Source organism: Mobula hypostoma, chromosome 9, assembly GCF_963921235.1.
Source record: "Mobula hypostoma chromosome 9, sMobHyp1.1, whole genome shotgun sequence".
NCBI lineage: Eukaryota > Metazoa > Chordata > Chondrichthyes > Myliobatiformes > Myliobatidae > Mobula > Mobula hypostoma.
Window position 1 is genome coordinate 80,209,911 of NC_086105.1, and position 16,108 is coordinate 80,226,018.

At 41.8% G+C, this 16,108-nt stretch overlaps 1 long non-coding RNA gene across 6 annotated transcripts in view; it reads right to left on the reverse strand.

Moving 5' to 3' along the window:
- The window catches only part of LOC134351812 (uncharacterized), a 144,018-nt gene that overhangs the window by 98,994 nt on the left and 28,916 nt on the right, over positions 1-16,108 (reverse strand). The gene's annotated exons all lie outside the window — the stretch shown is intronic.

Sequence of the window (16,108 nt, forward strand, 5' to 3'; positions counted from 1 at the left end):
ACAAATGTAGTCTGTTTAGAGCCAAAATAACACAGCACAGAAACTAGGCGCAACTCAGTCATGCTGAACAATATACTCAAGCTAGTCTTATTTGCTCAAGTTTGGCCCATATCTTTCCAAACTTTTTCTATCCATGTACCAGTTCAAGTATCTTTCAACTCTGGTTAATGTACTTGCCTTAAAAACTTCCTCCGGCAGCTCATTCCATATTCACACAATATACCATGTGGAGAAGTTGCCTCCCAAGTCGCTTTCAGATTTCTCTCTCTCACCTTAAATCCATGCCTTTTTACTCTGAGATGAAGACCATAAAACATCGGAACAGAATCAGCCCATTTGACCCATGGGTCACTCAATCATGGCTGACTTATTTCAGCCCATTTTCCTGTCTTCATGTTATGTGTTTCTGCTCGCTCCTTTTTTGTTGCTGTTTTGTGCGATTTTGATTAGGCTGACATGCCCTGCAACTTACAATCAATGAACGATATGGAACTAGACTGAACTACACCTGCCTGGACTATGTTTTTCACTTTTTCTGTTGTTGTTTGCGCAATTTATTTTGCGACTTGGGGGTTTGATGTTTTTCTTTGAATGGGCTCCAAGATTTTGTTTCATTGCTGTCTGTGGGAAGACAAATCTCAGGGTTGTGTACTGCAAATGTACTTTGATAGTAAATGTACATTGAAGCTTTGAATCTTCTCTCTGCAACCTTTGACACCTGTACTAATGAAGAACTGATCATTCCCTGCTTTAAATATGCACAATAATTTAGCCTCCACAGCAATCCGTGTCAACAAATTCCACAGATTCAGTACCCTCTGGCTAAAAAAATTCCTCCTCACCTCTATTCTAAAGGGACAACCATCTATTCTGAGGCTGTGCCTTCTAGCCCCGGACTCCCCCACTCTGGGAAACACCCTCTCCACCCCCATTCTATCTAGGGCTTTCAATATTTAGTAGGTTTCAATGAAATCCCCCTTAATTCTTCTAAACCCCTAATGAGTACTTGCTCAGAACCATCAACCCCCCCACCCCCGATATATGTTAACCCTTATATTCCTGAGATCGTTCCCACAGACCTCCTCCGGACCCTCTCCAAAGCCAACACATCCTTTCTTAGATAAGAGGCCCAACACTACACACAATACTCCATGCTGTCTGACCAATGCAATATAAAAGCTTCATGATGCTCTACGGCCATCGCTCTGTCTGCTACACTCCAACAACATCCAAGATTTATTAAAACAAGCACCGAGAAGAGACGCCCCTGTCCTCTTGATCCCACTTTCAGCTGTGTGTAAACTGTCATCGAACAGATTTGGAGAAGTAATTTATATTTTAATAAACTGTGGCAGGAATTCAACAGCACAAGTACCATAGTAAATAAACCATCAATGCCTTCCATTTTCTTTCAAAATGATTGTTTACTTTGCTGTGGGATTGTTGTCACTGGCAGGGAAAGATTACACTGTTCACAATGTCTCCCATTGGCAGCTCACTCAGAACCCAGGCATTGTGTGCTAATGAGTCCCTGTTGTCACACCACTCAACTGTTTACACCCTCTCAAATATCCCATTAAGCCTTATTATTATTAATTTCTTTCTCATTGGTGCCTTTTGCAAATACCACTTTATAGCAGATTATTTATAAATTGCACATACTAATTCCAAGAATTTATTTCTAGTCTCTCCTTTTAAGCCAGTGTCTCCTCTTCCTTCTAGTACACCATTCTGTTTTAAATGTAGTCATCTTGGAGAGATTACTGGCAGCCACAGGCAGGAAGATTTTTGTTTAAGATTAACTTTGTCACATGTGCATCAAAACATAGAGTGAAATACGTCGCTGTTTGTGTCAAGTCAAATCAGCAGGGATTGTGCTGGTGCTCCCAGCACATCAGTGTGACCATGCTTCCACAGAGTTCACTCACTGTATTGTGGGAACAGAGAGAAACTCGCACAGTCACAGGGAGAATGTAAAACTCCTGTAAAACTTCAAAGTACATATATGTCAGCATATTCTACTCTGAGGATTCATTTTCTTGTACAACCCTGAGGTTCATGTACAACCTTGAGATTCATTTTCTTGTAGGCATTCACAGTAGAACAAAGAAATACAATAGAATCAGTGAAGAACTACACAAAAAGACTGACAAACAACCAATGTGCAAAAGATAAACTGTGTATAATAATAATTTAATGAAAAAGTAAATAATTCTAACAACACGAGTTGTAGAGTCCTTGAAAGTGAGTCTGAAGTTGTGGAATCAGGTCAGTGTTGAGGTGAGTGAACTCATCCACACTGGTTTAGGAGTGTGATCCAGCAATAATCAAGCTCTGATCTTAGAGCTGGTGCTGTGAAATCAGTACACTAGCTAACATCAACTAGGCCATGTTCGACACCACATCAGATAGATTCCTTTCTCTGAATCAATCCTGAGAAAAGCCACCTACCACTCTCCCAGTCTATGTTCTAAATATTTGTTTAGGAAAAGCTTCTAAGGATATACTTTCAAAAAAAACAGGATCCAGCACTCCAGAGGAACACAAGCAATTCTGAGAGGAAATACACACCACTGAACTTAATGAAAGCACAATCCCAAAAAAATGAAGAAATTATCACTACAGAAGAAAAAGTTAACCGATGGAAGAGCATGACCCTCTACGGAAGACATCTCCATGATCTGAGCAGACTAGACGTCAACAAGGAAGTTTTGATTGCCTGGTTCTGATAGGAGCCCTCTTCCCAGAAACAGAGAGGGTTCCTTATTGTAATACAGAACCAGTTGGTTAACACAAAAATAATTTAAAATACATAATAAAACACCAACAAATTCAAGATGATAAATGCAGAAAATACCAAGAGAAAGCAGAATTGATCCACATTACAGGATCCTGCAGTTTAACTTAGTCTGATTCCTTACACAGCCACAATTACATCATTCTCCAAAATCTAGCTTTAAAATACAAACGCATCAATGCCTGTACCTCAGGTTTTACCAGCCTGAGCTGATAAAATTTTAAAAATATTAATAATAATAATAAAAGCACTGTAAGGTTAATAAATACACCATAACTGAAGCTTGGTGCACAGACTAAATGGATACATGAAATGCATCAGGCAAAGAAAACAGAATGATCAGTTCAGAAACAATGAAAAAAGGTTTATACAGGTCATTGAAACTAAATTCAATAAGCCAAAATGTCACCAACCATAACACAGGATAACGAACAAACACAGAGATAATGAACTTTCAGTCTAATATCTGGTCAAACAGATGCACAATCAAGGAGCAAGCTGGGTTAGGGAGGGAAAAGGACACACTCACACAAATGAAGACATGCAAACACCCGAAGTTACAATGGATTTGATTAAAGTAGTTTAAAAAAATACCCACTACTGAAAAAGTACTGGCAGTGATAATATTCATAATTACTGATATATGACATTTATTTGCTTTCATCCGTGCTTATTAATACATGTCAACAATTTCCTTAAAATCCTGAAAACGTGCCTGAATTTTTGACAATGTAAAACATACCTCTTACCCAAAGGGGAAATCGTCAAAATAGCGTCCTATTACTTGTTTATAAACTATATATAAAATTGTATATCATGTGTCTCATAACTAATCACCACTTACTGAGATACCACAATATACCTACAGAAGAGCAAAAAAAATACAGAAGAGCAGAAAGGATGCCATAAGGGAATGAAAGGATGTAAAGAACATTTGATAATAGATTCTGCCATTCTAAATCATGCCTGGAGGAAAAGCAGTAATCTTTCATGTTGTTATTTTGACTAACAAAAGGCATCTGATTCTGTCCCTCACTAATGGTTAATAGAAGTGTTTAATACATATAAACTACACCCAATACTTGGAAATTCCTACAGCTTTGGCATACTATAATCACCCTACCTATTAACAACCTAAACAGAACCACCATTATCAAAGTAAACTGAGGCATTTTTCAGTCCACCATGATTCTGTCTAGCTTTAAACCCACTCTTTAATTTACTGAATCGGACAAAAATCAGGTATCAAATCAGAGACAACCTAACAAATTTTACTATAATATACCATCTATACATAAACAATTTGAAATCATATGCTCCTTCATCAATGAAGTTATCCACACTGTTTCAGGAGCCTGATGGTTGTAGGGTAATAACTGTTCCTGAACCTGGTGGTGTGGGACCTAAGGCTCCTGTAGCTCCTGCCCAATGGCAGCAGCAAGAAGTGATTATGGCCTGGGGAGGTGGGGGTCTTTGATGATGGATGCTTCTAGAGGTTTTAAAGTAGAAGATAAATTTTTGAAGGATCGTTGAATTGAGGGCTATGGCACACTGCAACAAATGAGGCTTGAAGCAGTTCATTCATGGTCAATATTGAAAAGCAGAGCAAAGTCAAGGTCAGAGATTTATTTGTCTGCTCCTATTTTCTTGCGTATGAGATCTCCAAAACCCTGAAATTAGTTTCTCACCATCACTTCAACGTATTCAGAGCTTCAATGTCCACCTGTTTGAGCTTCAGATCATTACAAAGTACAACACTGTTTGTGTACTTAGCATGGACATGGTGTGCTGAAGGACTTCAGAGAGCAGTGGACTCTGCCCAATACATCACAGGCACATCGTTCTCAACACTGGCACTGCCAAAAGCAAACTCCATCATTGAAGACCTCCAGCATCTGGGCCATGTGATCTTCTTGCAGCTATAATTGGGTAGGAGGTACAGAAGTCTGAAGTCCCACAGCACTAGGTTCAAGAACAGCTACTTCCCTTCAACCTTTGTTTCTGAGCCATCTGGCACAACCCTTATAACGCAGCATAGCAACATAAGGAGAACTTTACACTAGAGTGGACAATGTCTCTTTTTTCTCTAATTTGTGATCTTTCTCCCCACCATCCAGGCCATGCTCTCTCCTCACTACTGCCATTGGGTAGGAGGTACAGGAGCCTCAGGTCCCACACCAGCAGGTTCAGGAATAGTTATTATCCTTCAATCCTCAGGTTCCTGAACAATCATAGATAACTTCACTTTCCTCAACTCTGAACCGATTCCACAACCTATGGACTCACTCTCATTCACGTTCTCAATATTACTTATTTACTTTTTTTGTATTTGCTGTTTGTCTTCCTTTTTGCTTTGATCATTGTCAGGTTTTGAGAGTAGATTTTCATTGATTCTATTGTGAATGCCTGCAAGAAAATGAATCTCAAAGTAATACATAGTGACAATCATATAGTTTGATAATAAATTGAACTTTTCTCTAAAAATAGTGTATAATTTGTGCTTTTCTGGTATGATGCTGTGTGTCTGTGATGTTGCTGCATGTTTTCCATTACACCTGTGCTTACATGTACTTGTGTACCTAACAATAAACTCTACTTTGTTTCTGTGCTGTAGGACGATGAATCTTACAGTCAGAATCTCACTCTATAACCTGAAATTATAGTCTTTCTGAGTACGTGGTTCAATTAGAGCTTTGTTCAAGGCTAGCTGAGATAAAACAACAGGCACTGACAGGCTGACTCTGTCTCACTAATTAGTTATTGGGACAACTAGATTAATAAATCTGGTTATCGTATGCAGTAATGAAACTCAAATATCAATGACAAAATAAATGGTGTGGAGATTTTTCCAGTCATTTGTTGCCAGTGAGGACACTGTTTGTTTGTTCCTCTCCCTAGGCATCAACTATGTAACACTGAAGGCTCACAATGAAGTGCCAGGCAACCAAAGCCATGTTTCTGAGTAATTTAAAAAGCAATGTATCTTCTCCCTCACCTGGTTTTACCTATCACCTGTCAGTTCGTACTCCTTCCTCTCTCCCCCACCTCACCTTTCCATGCTGGCTTCTCCCCCTTCCTTTCCAGTCCTGATGGAGGGTCTCAGCCAGAAATGTTGACTGATTATTCCCCTCCATAGATGCTGCCTGATTTGTTGAGTTCCACCAGCATTTTGTGTGTGTTGCAATGTTTCTGACTTGCATTCCAACAGTCACACCGTATACAGCTCCACCTTGGCTAATGCTGAGTCCGTAGGCGGTAGTTACTCCGATTTCCAGGCTCACCAACCTATATTTGTGGACACTCAGGAGTCAAGAGCACAGTCCGAATAACAAAACTAAGATCCTTGGGGAAATTTGGGAATTTTACACGTGTGGTCATCTGAACTGGTTTGGACCATCAACAGCACACTTCCATACCATACCAGATAAATATGGTTCTACCACCACCTTTTACAATTGTATCATGGCTCTGCCTTATACTCCACCTGTAAAAATGGTACCAGTGGCTGATGTCAACTTAGACCTGAGTCACAATGGTGCATCACCATGGGTTTAGTCTCCCTCCCAAGTCTGAATGCTGTTGGGTTTAAGGCCCATTACCGGTGCCCAAGTCCAAAATGTTAGGCTTGCGTTCAATGCTGGAGGGTTTTCATTCAGACATCCGGCTTCCTGGGCGTCATTATTTCTCAGGACCTCATGTGGGAGAACTATTATCTACTTCACTAACCAAAAGGCTCAGCAGATGCACTTCTTGTAGAGGCCGGTAAAGTTTCATCTTCCCCAGAACATACTGGTGCAATTCTATACCATCAACATAAAGAGCATCCTCAAATCAGCCACTCTCACAATATACAAAAACTACAATGAGGTCAGCAGGAAAGGTCATCGGGTGCAGGATTACCATCCCTGCAGGACTTGTACTTGTCCAAAACAAAGAAGAGGGCAGAAAAAAAAATCATTGTGGATACTGCCCACGCTGCAAACTGCCCTTTCCAAAAGCCCCCTTCTGGAAAGCGCTATAGGGCTAATGAAACAAAATCTTCACATCGTCTTAATAATTTCTTCCCCCCACCCCCCACCCCGGTCAGTCAATCTGACCAATCATTCCTGTCAGCCACCCCCATGTCTATTACTCCTGTTACTGCACTGTAAACACTTTAAACCACTATTTATAATGTTTACATTGTAAATACATCTCGGTATTTTGTATTTATGCATATTCTATTCCAGGGGTCCCCTTTTTTGCACCGCAGACTGGTTTAATATTGACAATATTCTTGCAGACCGGCAGAAGGGGCAGAGGGGGGGAGGTGTTAATCACGACTGGAATATAGGTGATAAGATGATAAGTCAACTATAAGTCACTTATCAGTGGCTAATACACTCAATTTCGTTTCTAAAAGGGTTTATCGAATGAATTTAATATTAAACACAGCGCATATTTTCCTCGCATGAATATAGTGATAAATCAATTATAAGGGGGTTCCTTATGTCCAGTCTATTCCGCAATTTAATTTTCGTTGCGCTCATTGCAGAAAACTCCACTTCACAGCGATATGATGTTGGAAACGGAAGCAACGTTTTCAGTGCTTTCTTGGCTATCTCAGGATATTCAGCCTTGGCTTTGATCCGGAATGCCAGCAGAGATGTTATGTCAAACATACTTTTCAGCCCACCGTCATTTGCAAGCTCGAGGAGTTGATCTTCTTCCCGCGCTGACATGGATGATTCACCGGGGACATTTACAAATGTGTCACAGACCCATTCCTTTGCACGTCTTAAGTCATTTGCAGCTGGGAAGTAACGCTCGAATTCTGTTGACAGCGAAGTTAGGTGATCGCGCACCAGCTGTGAGAAAGACGGTGCAGCCTCAGTCTCACCCAAAATCCCAGCTAATGTTGGGAGCATGTCAAATACGCCCCTGTCCACTCGCCATCCCCACAGTTCCAGTTTGGCTGTGAAAGCAGACACTTTATCTGCCAACTTGAAGACAGTTGTCATTCTCCCCTGAAGTGACAAATTGAGTTCATTGAGCAGGTTGAAGATGTCACAGAGATAAGCAAGTTTTGCTATCCACTCCTCATCACTAAAGTGTGCTGCCAGTGGTGACTTTTTTCCTGAAAGAAATCTCTGTGGCTGCTCTCTTAACTCAAAAACCCTGGCCAGGGCTCTCCCCCTTGATAGCCACCTGACTTCAGGGTGTAAGAGGGTTTGTGCTCTGCATCCATTTCCTCGCAAAGCTGCTCAAACAGACGTGAGTTCAGATCTTTTGCTTTGATGTGATTGATAACTTCAACAATGTCACTCAATACACTGTTAAGATCAGGTGACATTTTTCAGCTAGCCAGCATTTCCCTGTATGTGACACAGTGCGTAGACTGGCATTCAGGAGCAATCCCTTTGACTCGGGTAGTGAAACCAGACTCGTTAAGCCGTTCCAACAGCTGTGCTTCGATGTCCTCCGCTATGTCATCGAATCTCCTTGAAACTGTGGTGGCTGAAAGAGAAACCTGTGCCATCTTGTTAGCTGCAGCTTCTCCCAACAGTTCACGGCACATGTCCTTGGCAGCAGGCAGAATCAATTCTTCACCAACACTGAAAGGCTTCCTAGCCTTAGCAATACGGCTAGCCACTAAGTACGACACTCTCAGAGCAGCAGCATTTGTGGAGGTGGTGGTCTCAGCACTTGCTTCTGTCCCGCTTGCTCACGTTTCTTCCTCTCAAAAAACAACAGGTTTGTCATTAAGTGCAGGTGCTTCGACTCAAACTACCGAAGCAGTTTTGAGGGCTTCATTGCCTCATTAGACAGCTTGTCTCCACATATCACACACAGGGGGCTTGCAGCGTGCGAGTCACCAGTCGCAATAAAGCCATATTTTATGTACGACTCATCGCATTTTCTGTTGAAGGAAGCTTTCTTTTTTTTTGCAGTCTCGGCCTCAGCTGTCTCTGCGTTATCATCATCATTAGGCCTTTTATGTCCCCTACCACCTCTTCCAAAGAAACTCTCAAGCGACGTTTTTTTTACTCATCGAGTAGCTGCAGGTTAATGACCGACTGATGACCTCGCGTGCGTTCCAGTTCAACAGTGGGTGTGACAGGGAATGAGGAAAGGTGCAGTTGACTCATATCGTTTCATATCGCCAAATCATATTGTTTCCTCGCGGCCCGGTGGTTGGGGACCACTGTTCTATTCCATATCCATACTTTGCACTTTTTTAAATATAGTTCATAATTGTTGAATGTGGTTGTTCTGGTTGCTTGATGTGCCCTGACCAATATACATATATCTATATGGTGAATAAAGTTGATCCTGGATAGCAAGATCCCCCTCTGCTTTTCATGCGAGTGCAATCAATCCCACAGCACAAACTTGAAGGACAGGAAGGTACCACCAATTTCAACCCTTAACTAAAACCTAATGGATCCACTCTTGTTGCTGTGTTTAAGACGGCTGCCAGAGTTCCTGCATTACAGCTGTGAATAAACTATGCCAGACGGCTGAAGGCTTTCAATGGCCGAGGGTGAAAAAGGACAGAAATAAAGGTTATAGAAATCAACAGAAGTGGTGCTGAGAGAGAGAAGCAACACTTCATCAGCAAAAAGAAGAACAAGGAGTTCTACAACAGATGGTATGGCCCCCACAAGAGCCCTGATCTCAACATCATTGAATCAGTCTGGGATTACCTGGAGAGACAGAAGCAAGCGAGACAGCCAAAGTCTGCAGAAGAACTGTGGCAAGTTCTCCAAGGTTGTTGGAACAACCAATCAGTCGATTTTCTCATAAAACTGCACATTGGATTATTGACGTTGTTTTAAAAGCAAAGGGAGGTCACACTAAATATTGATTTGATTTAGTTTTTATATTTTTTGATATTTAGAAACTTTTCATTTCTTTACTTTTGAAATTATCTTCACTTTACAGATTTTTTTTATATGCGCTAAAGACTTTTGCACAGAACTGTATATCTACGGTATATATACAAGAATAGGAAAAGGTCAAGGAATAATCACTTAAGCTCCAGACTCAAGTTTGCTTTAGTGGAGAAGGGGCAGGGTGAGGGCAGGAGGGCACTTCACTGGCCACTAGAGGTCACCAGGCATTCAGCCAATCTATACCATTCATGGAGTCTGGCGCTCCCACAGAGGCTGCCTGCTCAAGTGGGCAGTCTTCTGCAAGACAGTGATGTCCCAGGGTCAAAGCCTTGCCTGTGCCAAAACAACTAGCGCCTTGGATAGTGGCCGCAACAAGACAAATTTCGTGTACAAATTTTAGCGGTTTCGAATTAACACTTCATGCTTTTTGTTTTGTCCATTCCAATGAAACAGTGCTGCAGAGTCGCATGGTTGTGTAGCAGTGAGCGTAACACCAACCCCTGTTCAATTGCCACCACTGCCTGGAAGAAATCTGTACGTTCTCCCTGTGACTTCACTGGTTTCCTCCCACCGTACAGACGTCTGGGCTAGTAGGCTGTCTGGCCACATGGATGTAACTGGGCAGTGTTGGTTGGCCCAGAAGGGCCTGTAACTGTGCTGTATCTCTAAATAAAATAAACTCAGCACAATGCTTACAGCCAACAGAGAACTGCTCAGCATAACATTCAGTAATCCCATCACTAATTAACAAAGCATGGTGTTTTTACTGTTGCTTGGAGAATCACAGTTGTAGGACAGTCAGAGTTCCACATGAGTCAGAACAATAACAAACACAACCCTATCAGAGCAGTTACAAAATCAAATCAAGATAATAAGTGCACCATCTTTGCAAGGTTGTGTGCTATTACCGTTCTTCAGCTAGAGTGAGATAGACAAAAAGATTAAAGATTAGCTTTATTTGTCAGGTGTACATCGAAGCCTACAGTGAAATAAAAAAGTTTGCGTCAAATCAGCGAGGATTATGCTGGGAGAGCCTGCATGCATTGTCGTGCTTCTAGCACTAACACAGCATGCCCACAACTCACTAATCCAAACCCAGACATCCTTGGAAACTGAAGCACCCAGAGAAAACCCATGAGGTCACAGGGAGCACAGACAAACTCCTTAGAGACAGAGGCGGGAATCGAACTCTGAGTGATAAATTTACTAGTATTATGCTAAGCCCTGTGCTATTGTGCTACTCTGTGAAAAAAGATTTTCTTCTCAAAGCAGATTGCTTCTGTGTGAGCTAGACACTGAGTGCTGCTCATGAGTCAGCAGCAGCAGCAGCAGGTGATTATGCAACCCTCCTGACATACCCACCAGGTTTGAAATTAACTCAAGCTCCTCTGAACAGGCTCCTGTAATCAGCAACAGAACACAGACTGAGATTACAGCAAACCAGATTATACAGCATGGCTGTTTTCTAGTAGGAGGCTGTGAACCTCTGGAATGCTGCAGTCTGGAGACTGGGAGGAGGTAAATACATTTTCGAAAGATAATGGAAACTGACTACTACGAGGAAGTGGCACAGAAGGGGAGACGAGGACTGAGGGAGATCAGTCATATTCACCATAAGACAGGAGTAGAATTAGGTCATTTAGCCCATTGAGTCCGCTCCACCATTCCATCATGACTGAATTATTGGGTGCTTTAATTTTTTACTTTATAATTTTTTTCTAAAATTGAAACTTAAATGTTTTATTGTTGCAAAAGCGCATTTGTAGTTTTATGTAAGGAAATTTATCTTTGATTTTCTATTCTGGGTTATATGTCAAAGTATAGTCAAACAGCAATGGGTTTCACAAGACGATAAGACATAGGAGCAGAATTAGGCCTTTGGCCCATCAAGTCTGCTCCACCATTCCATCCAGGCTGATTTATTATCCTGCTCAACCCCGTTCTCCTACCATCTACCCGTAACCTTTGACACACTGACAAACCAAGAACCGATTCACCACCCTCCGGCTAAAGAAATTCCTCCTCATCTCTGTTCTAATATTGAACAGTGGGACAGAACAGAGTGGCACCATGTGCATTGACTGTCATTTTCTTGTCTCATTATGAAACATAACAAGTGTAAAGCCTGTTCTGCCACACAGTAGGTCATCACAATTATCTACCTCAATATCATAGGGAGAGTAGAGTGGAGAGGATGGGCATTGATTCCTCACCCTTACACAGGTGAAGTACTATTCTTAATGGCTGGAATATTATAGTCACGGATACCAAGATATAGCAAAACTCTGGTTGCTTGACATTGTTCAATATGCAATTACATTGAGCTAGTCAAAAGGAAAACAGAATGAGAACCTAGAGCGACACACACACACACACACAAAATGCTGGAGGAACTCAGCAGGAGGAATAAACAGTCAACATTTCAGGCCAATACCCTTCATCAGGACTGGAAAGGAAGGGAGATGGGATTATAGCGTTACAGTTATAGATGAAATGCAGTACAGGTCAGCAAAGTTCAAGGGCCACAACCAGGTAGATTGGGAGATGAGCCAATTTCCTGACTGTACCACACATCTGCGTGCATAGAGATTGCCTGTGCAAGGTTTCCATTTGAAGAACTACATCAACAACACAAATGGAAGGTAAAGCAAACCCACACACACCAAAGGATGTTCTGCACTACAAAACACTTAGGGAACCTGGATAAGTTCAAACTAAGTTTATTTCATTTAGAGTACAGCATAGTAACAGACCCAATGAGCCTGTGCCAATTTCGACCCATGTGACCAATTAACCTACTAACCAATACGCCTTGGCAATGTGGGAGGAAACCGGAGCACCCGGATGAAGCCCATGTGAACATGGGGAGAACGTGCAAACTCCTTACAGACAGCAGAAGAACTCAACCCCGTCACTGCGCTGTATTAGCTTTATGTTAACCACCACCCCACGTTCCCAACATGTACGGGTGAGTTGTGGGCACATTATATTGACACTGCAAATGTCACAACACTTATGGACTGGACTGCCCCCAGCACAATCCCTGGACTATGTTGGTTGTTGACACAAATGGTGCATGTCACTCTATGCTTCAATGTATATGTGACAAATGTTTACTGCTTACAAACTGTTGAGTCCTGCATGCTGGCATGTGCATATGCTGATTGCCACACCTTTTCTAATGACCTGAATTAGTCTCCTAACATGACAGGAACGAAACGCACAAAATCTTTCCAGCTCGCCAGCATGCATACGCTGTATAAATAAATGACCTGTGTTCACCAAGAGTGTGTTTACCAAAAGCCACGTGGATAGGTTAAGGCAAGGTGCTGCTGGAGTAGAATTTGGGAAATTATCCGTTGTAGATTGGAGAATGAAAAAAAAACAAATTACTGTCATGGAATGAGACTACATGCAGATACAATAAATAATTAAGGTAGCTAGTGGTTAGCAGAATGCTATCATAGCATCAGCAACCTGTGTTCCATTTCTGCCTACACATAAGGAGTTTATACATGGGTTTCCTCCGGGTGCACCGGTTTCCCCCCACATTCCTACGACATACAGGTTAGTAGTTTAATTGGGAGGTGCAGGTTCGTTGGACAGATGGGCTTCTTACTGTGCTGTATCTCTAAATTAAGCAACACAGATTCATGGGGCCAGATGTGGGGCTTTACTGTGCCACAAAGCAATGAATATTGCGAGAGGTCGAGTTTGAAACTTTCTTGCAATTTTACATGGCTGCAGCTGTTTTGATCTCTGTGATATACAATGCCTATAAAAAGTATTCACCACCACCTCCCCCCCCCCAGTTGTTTTCATGTTTTATTGTTTTACAACATTGAATCACAGTGGATTTATTTTGGCTTTTTTGACAGTGATCAACAGGAAAAGACTCTTTTGTGTCAAAATGAAAACAGATCACCACAAAGTGATCTAAGTTAATTACAAATATAAAACAGAATCTAAGTATTCACTCCCCCCCCCCCTTTAAATGACACACCAAATCATCACTGGTGCAGCCAATTGACATTAGAAGTCATATAATTAGTTAAATAGCGATCCCCTGTGTGCAGTCAATTCATTATAGTAAAAATACACCTGTATCTGGAAGGTCCTACTGCTGATGAGTCAGTATCCCGGTAAAACTACACCGTGAAGACAAAAGAACATTCCAAGCAACTCTGCAAAAAGGTTATTGAAAAGCACAGGTCAGGAGATGGATATAAGAAAATTTCCAAGTCACTCAATATCTCTTGGAGTACAGATGCTTCAATCAACAAAAAAATGGAAAGAATACTGCACAGCTGTAAATCTGTCTAGAGCAGGCTGTCCTCAAAACTGAGTGACAGTGCAAGAAGGAGACTAGCCAGGGAGGCCACTAAGAGACCTATGACAACTCTGGAGGAGTTACAAGCTTCAGTGCCTGAGATGGAAGAGACCGCGCATACAACAACTGTTGCCCAGGTGCTTCCCCAGTCACAGCTTTATGGGAAGAGCGGCAAAGAGAAAGACGCTGTTGGGGAAAAAAAACTCACATGAAATCTCAGCTAGAGTTTGCCAGAAGGCATGTGGGAGACTCTGAAGTTTGGAAGAAGTTCAAAATTGAGCTTTTTAGTTATCAGACTAAACACTGCACATCATCAAAAACACACCATCCCTACCATGAAACACAGTGGTGGCTGCATCATGCTGTGGGGGTGCTTCACTGGAAGGCTTGTGAAGGTAGAGGGTAAAATGAATGCAACAAGATGCAGGTAAATCCTGGAGGAAAACCTGTTGTGGTCTTCAAGAGTACTGCAACTTGGGAGAAGATTTGTTTTCCAGCAAGACAATGACACTAAGCATAAAGCCAAAGCTACACAGGACTGGCTTAAATACAACAAAGTTAATGTCCTGGAGTGGTTAAGTGAGAATCCAGACCTCAATCCAATTGAGAATTTGTGCCTGGACTTGATCTGACAGAGCTTGAGCAGTTTTGTGAAGAAGAATGGGGGAAAATCGCAGTGTCCAGATGTGCAAAGCTGAGACACCTATCCACACAGACCCAAGGCTGTAATTGCTGCCAGAAGTGCATCTACTAAATACTGACTGAAAAAGGTGAATAATTATGCAATAAATTATTTTGTGTTTAATAATTGTAATTAATTTAGAGTACTTTGGAGAGATCTGTTTTCACTTTGATACAAAAGATTCTTTCTCTGTCAAAAAATCCAAATTAAATCACTGTTAGTCAATGTTATAAAATAATAAAACATAAAAACTTACAAGGGGAGGTGAATATCTTATATAGGCACTGTACTTCCACTTCTGACAATCAAAAGAAGGTTGGTTATCAAAATGAAGGGGTTGCCATATGAAGCGAGGTTGAGCAGGCTGGAGTTTAAAACATGAGATATGACCTTACTGAAATGTAAAGGATCCAGGATCAACAGGCAGGAGTATCTAAAAGATCAGCTTTATTTACTTATTTAGCAATACAGCATAAAATAGGCCCTTTTGGCCACCTCAGCAACCCCACAACCACAATGAACCACGAGATAAATGAAAATGACCAATTAACTTACCCTGTACATCTGACTGTGGGTAGAAACTGGAGCAACTGGGAAAACCCATGTTTTCCAAGGGGAGGAGCATACAGAGACTCCTTACAGAATAATGCTAGAATTGAACTCCAAACTCCTGAATGCCCCGTGCTGTAACAACGTTGCGTGAACTGCTATGCTACTGTAGCACCTGTCACATGTATGTCGAAGTATACAGTTGTTTGTGTCAAATCACATCCGTGAGGATTGTGCTGGGCAGCCTGCAAGTGTCAACATTCTTCTGGCACCAACATACATGCCCCCAACTCTAACCCTAACCATACTTATTTGGAATGTGCGAGGAAACCGGAGAACCCAACGAGAACCCATGCACAAGCTCCTGACAGCATTGGCAATTGAACATCAATCGATGGTTACTGGCAATGTAAACCCATTTCGCTAATTGCTACATCCACAGACTGCACACTAGAACACTGTTGCCCAAAAACAAGTGCTCATTTCAGATGAAAAGCATGTACTTCTCTAAGGCTCACAATTTCTTGAAATTCTTTCATCTACAAAATCCGAATCAGAGTCATTAAATACATAGAAACATATAAAATAGGTGGAGTAGGCCATTCGGCCCTTCCAGCCTGCACCATCATTCAGAATGATCATGGCTGATCATCCAACTCAGAACCCTGTGCTAGCCTTCCCCCCAAGGCAGACTTCAACAAACAATAGATTCACTGGACATGGAGGGTGGGAGAGAGGGGGAGGAAGGGGGTGGGGGGAGGGAGAGCAGCGGGGAGGGGAAGGGGCGAAAGAGACTTTCAGTCAATCAGCTATGGTTTTATGGGATGGCAGAATAGGCAACAGCAATTAACTGGCTGCTCTTACATAGCACCAAC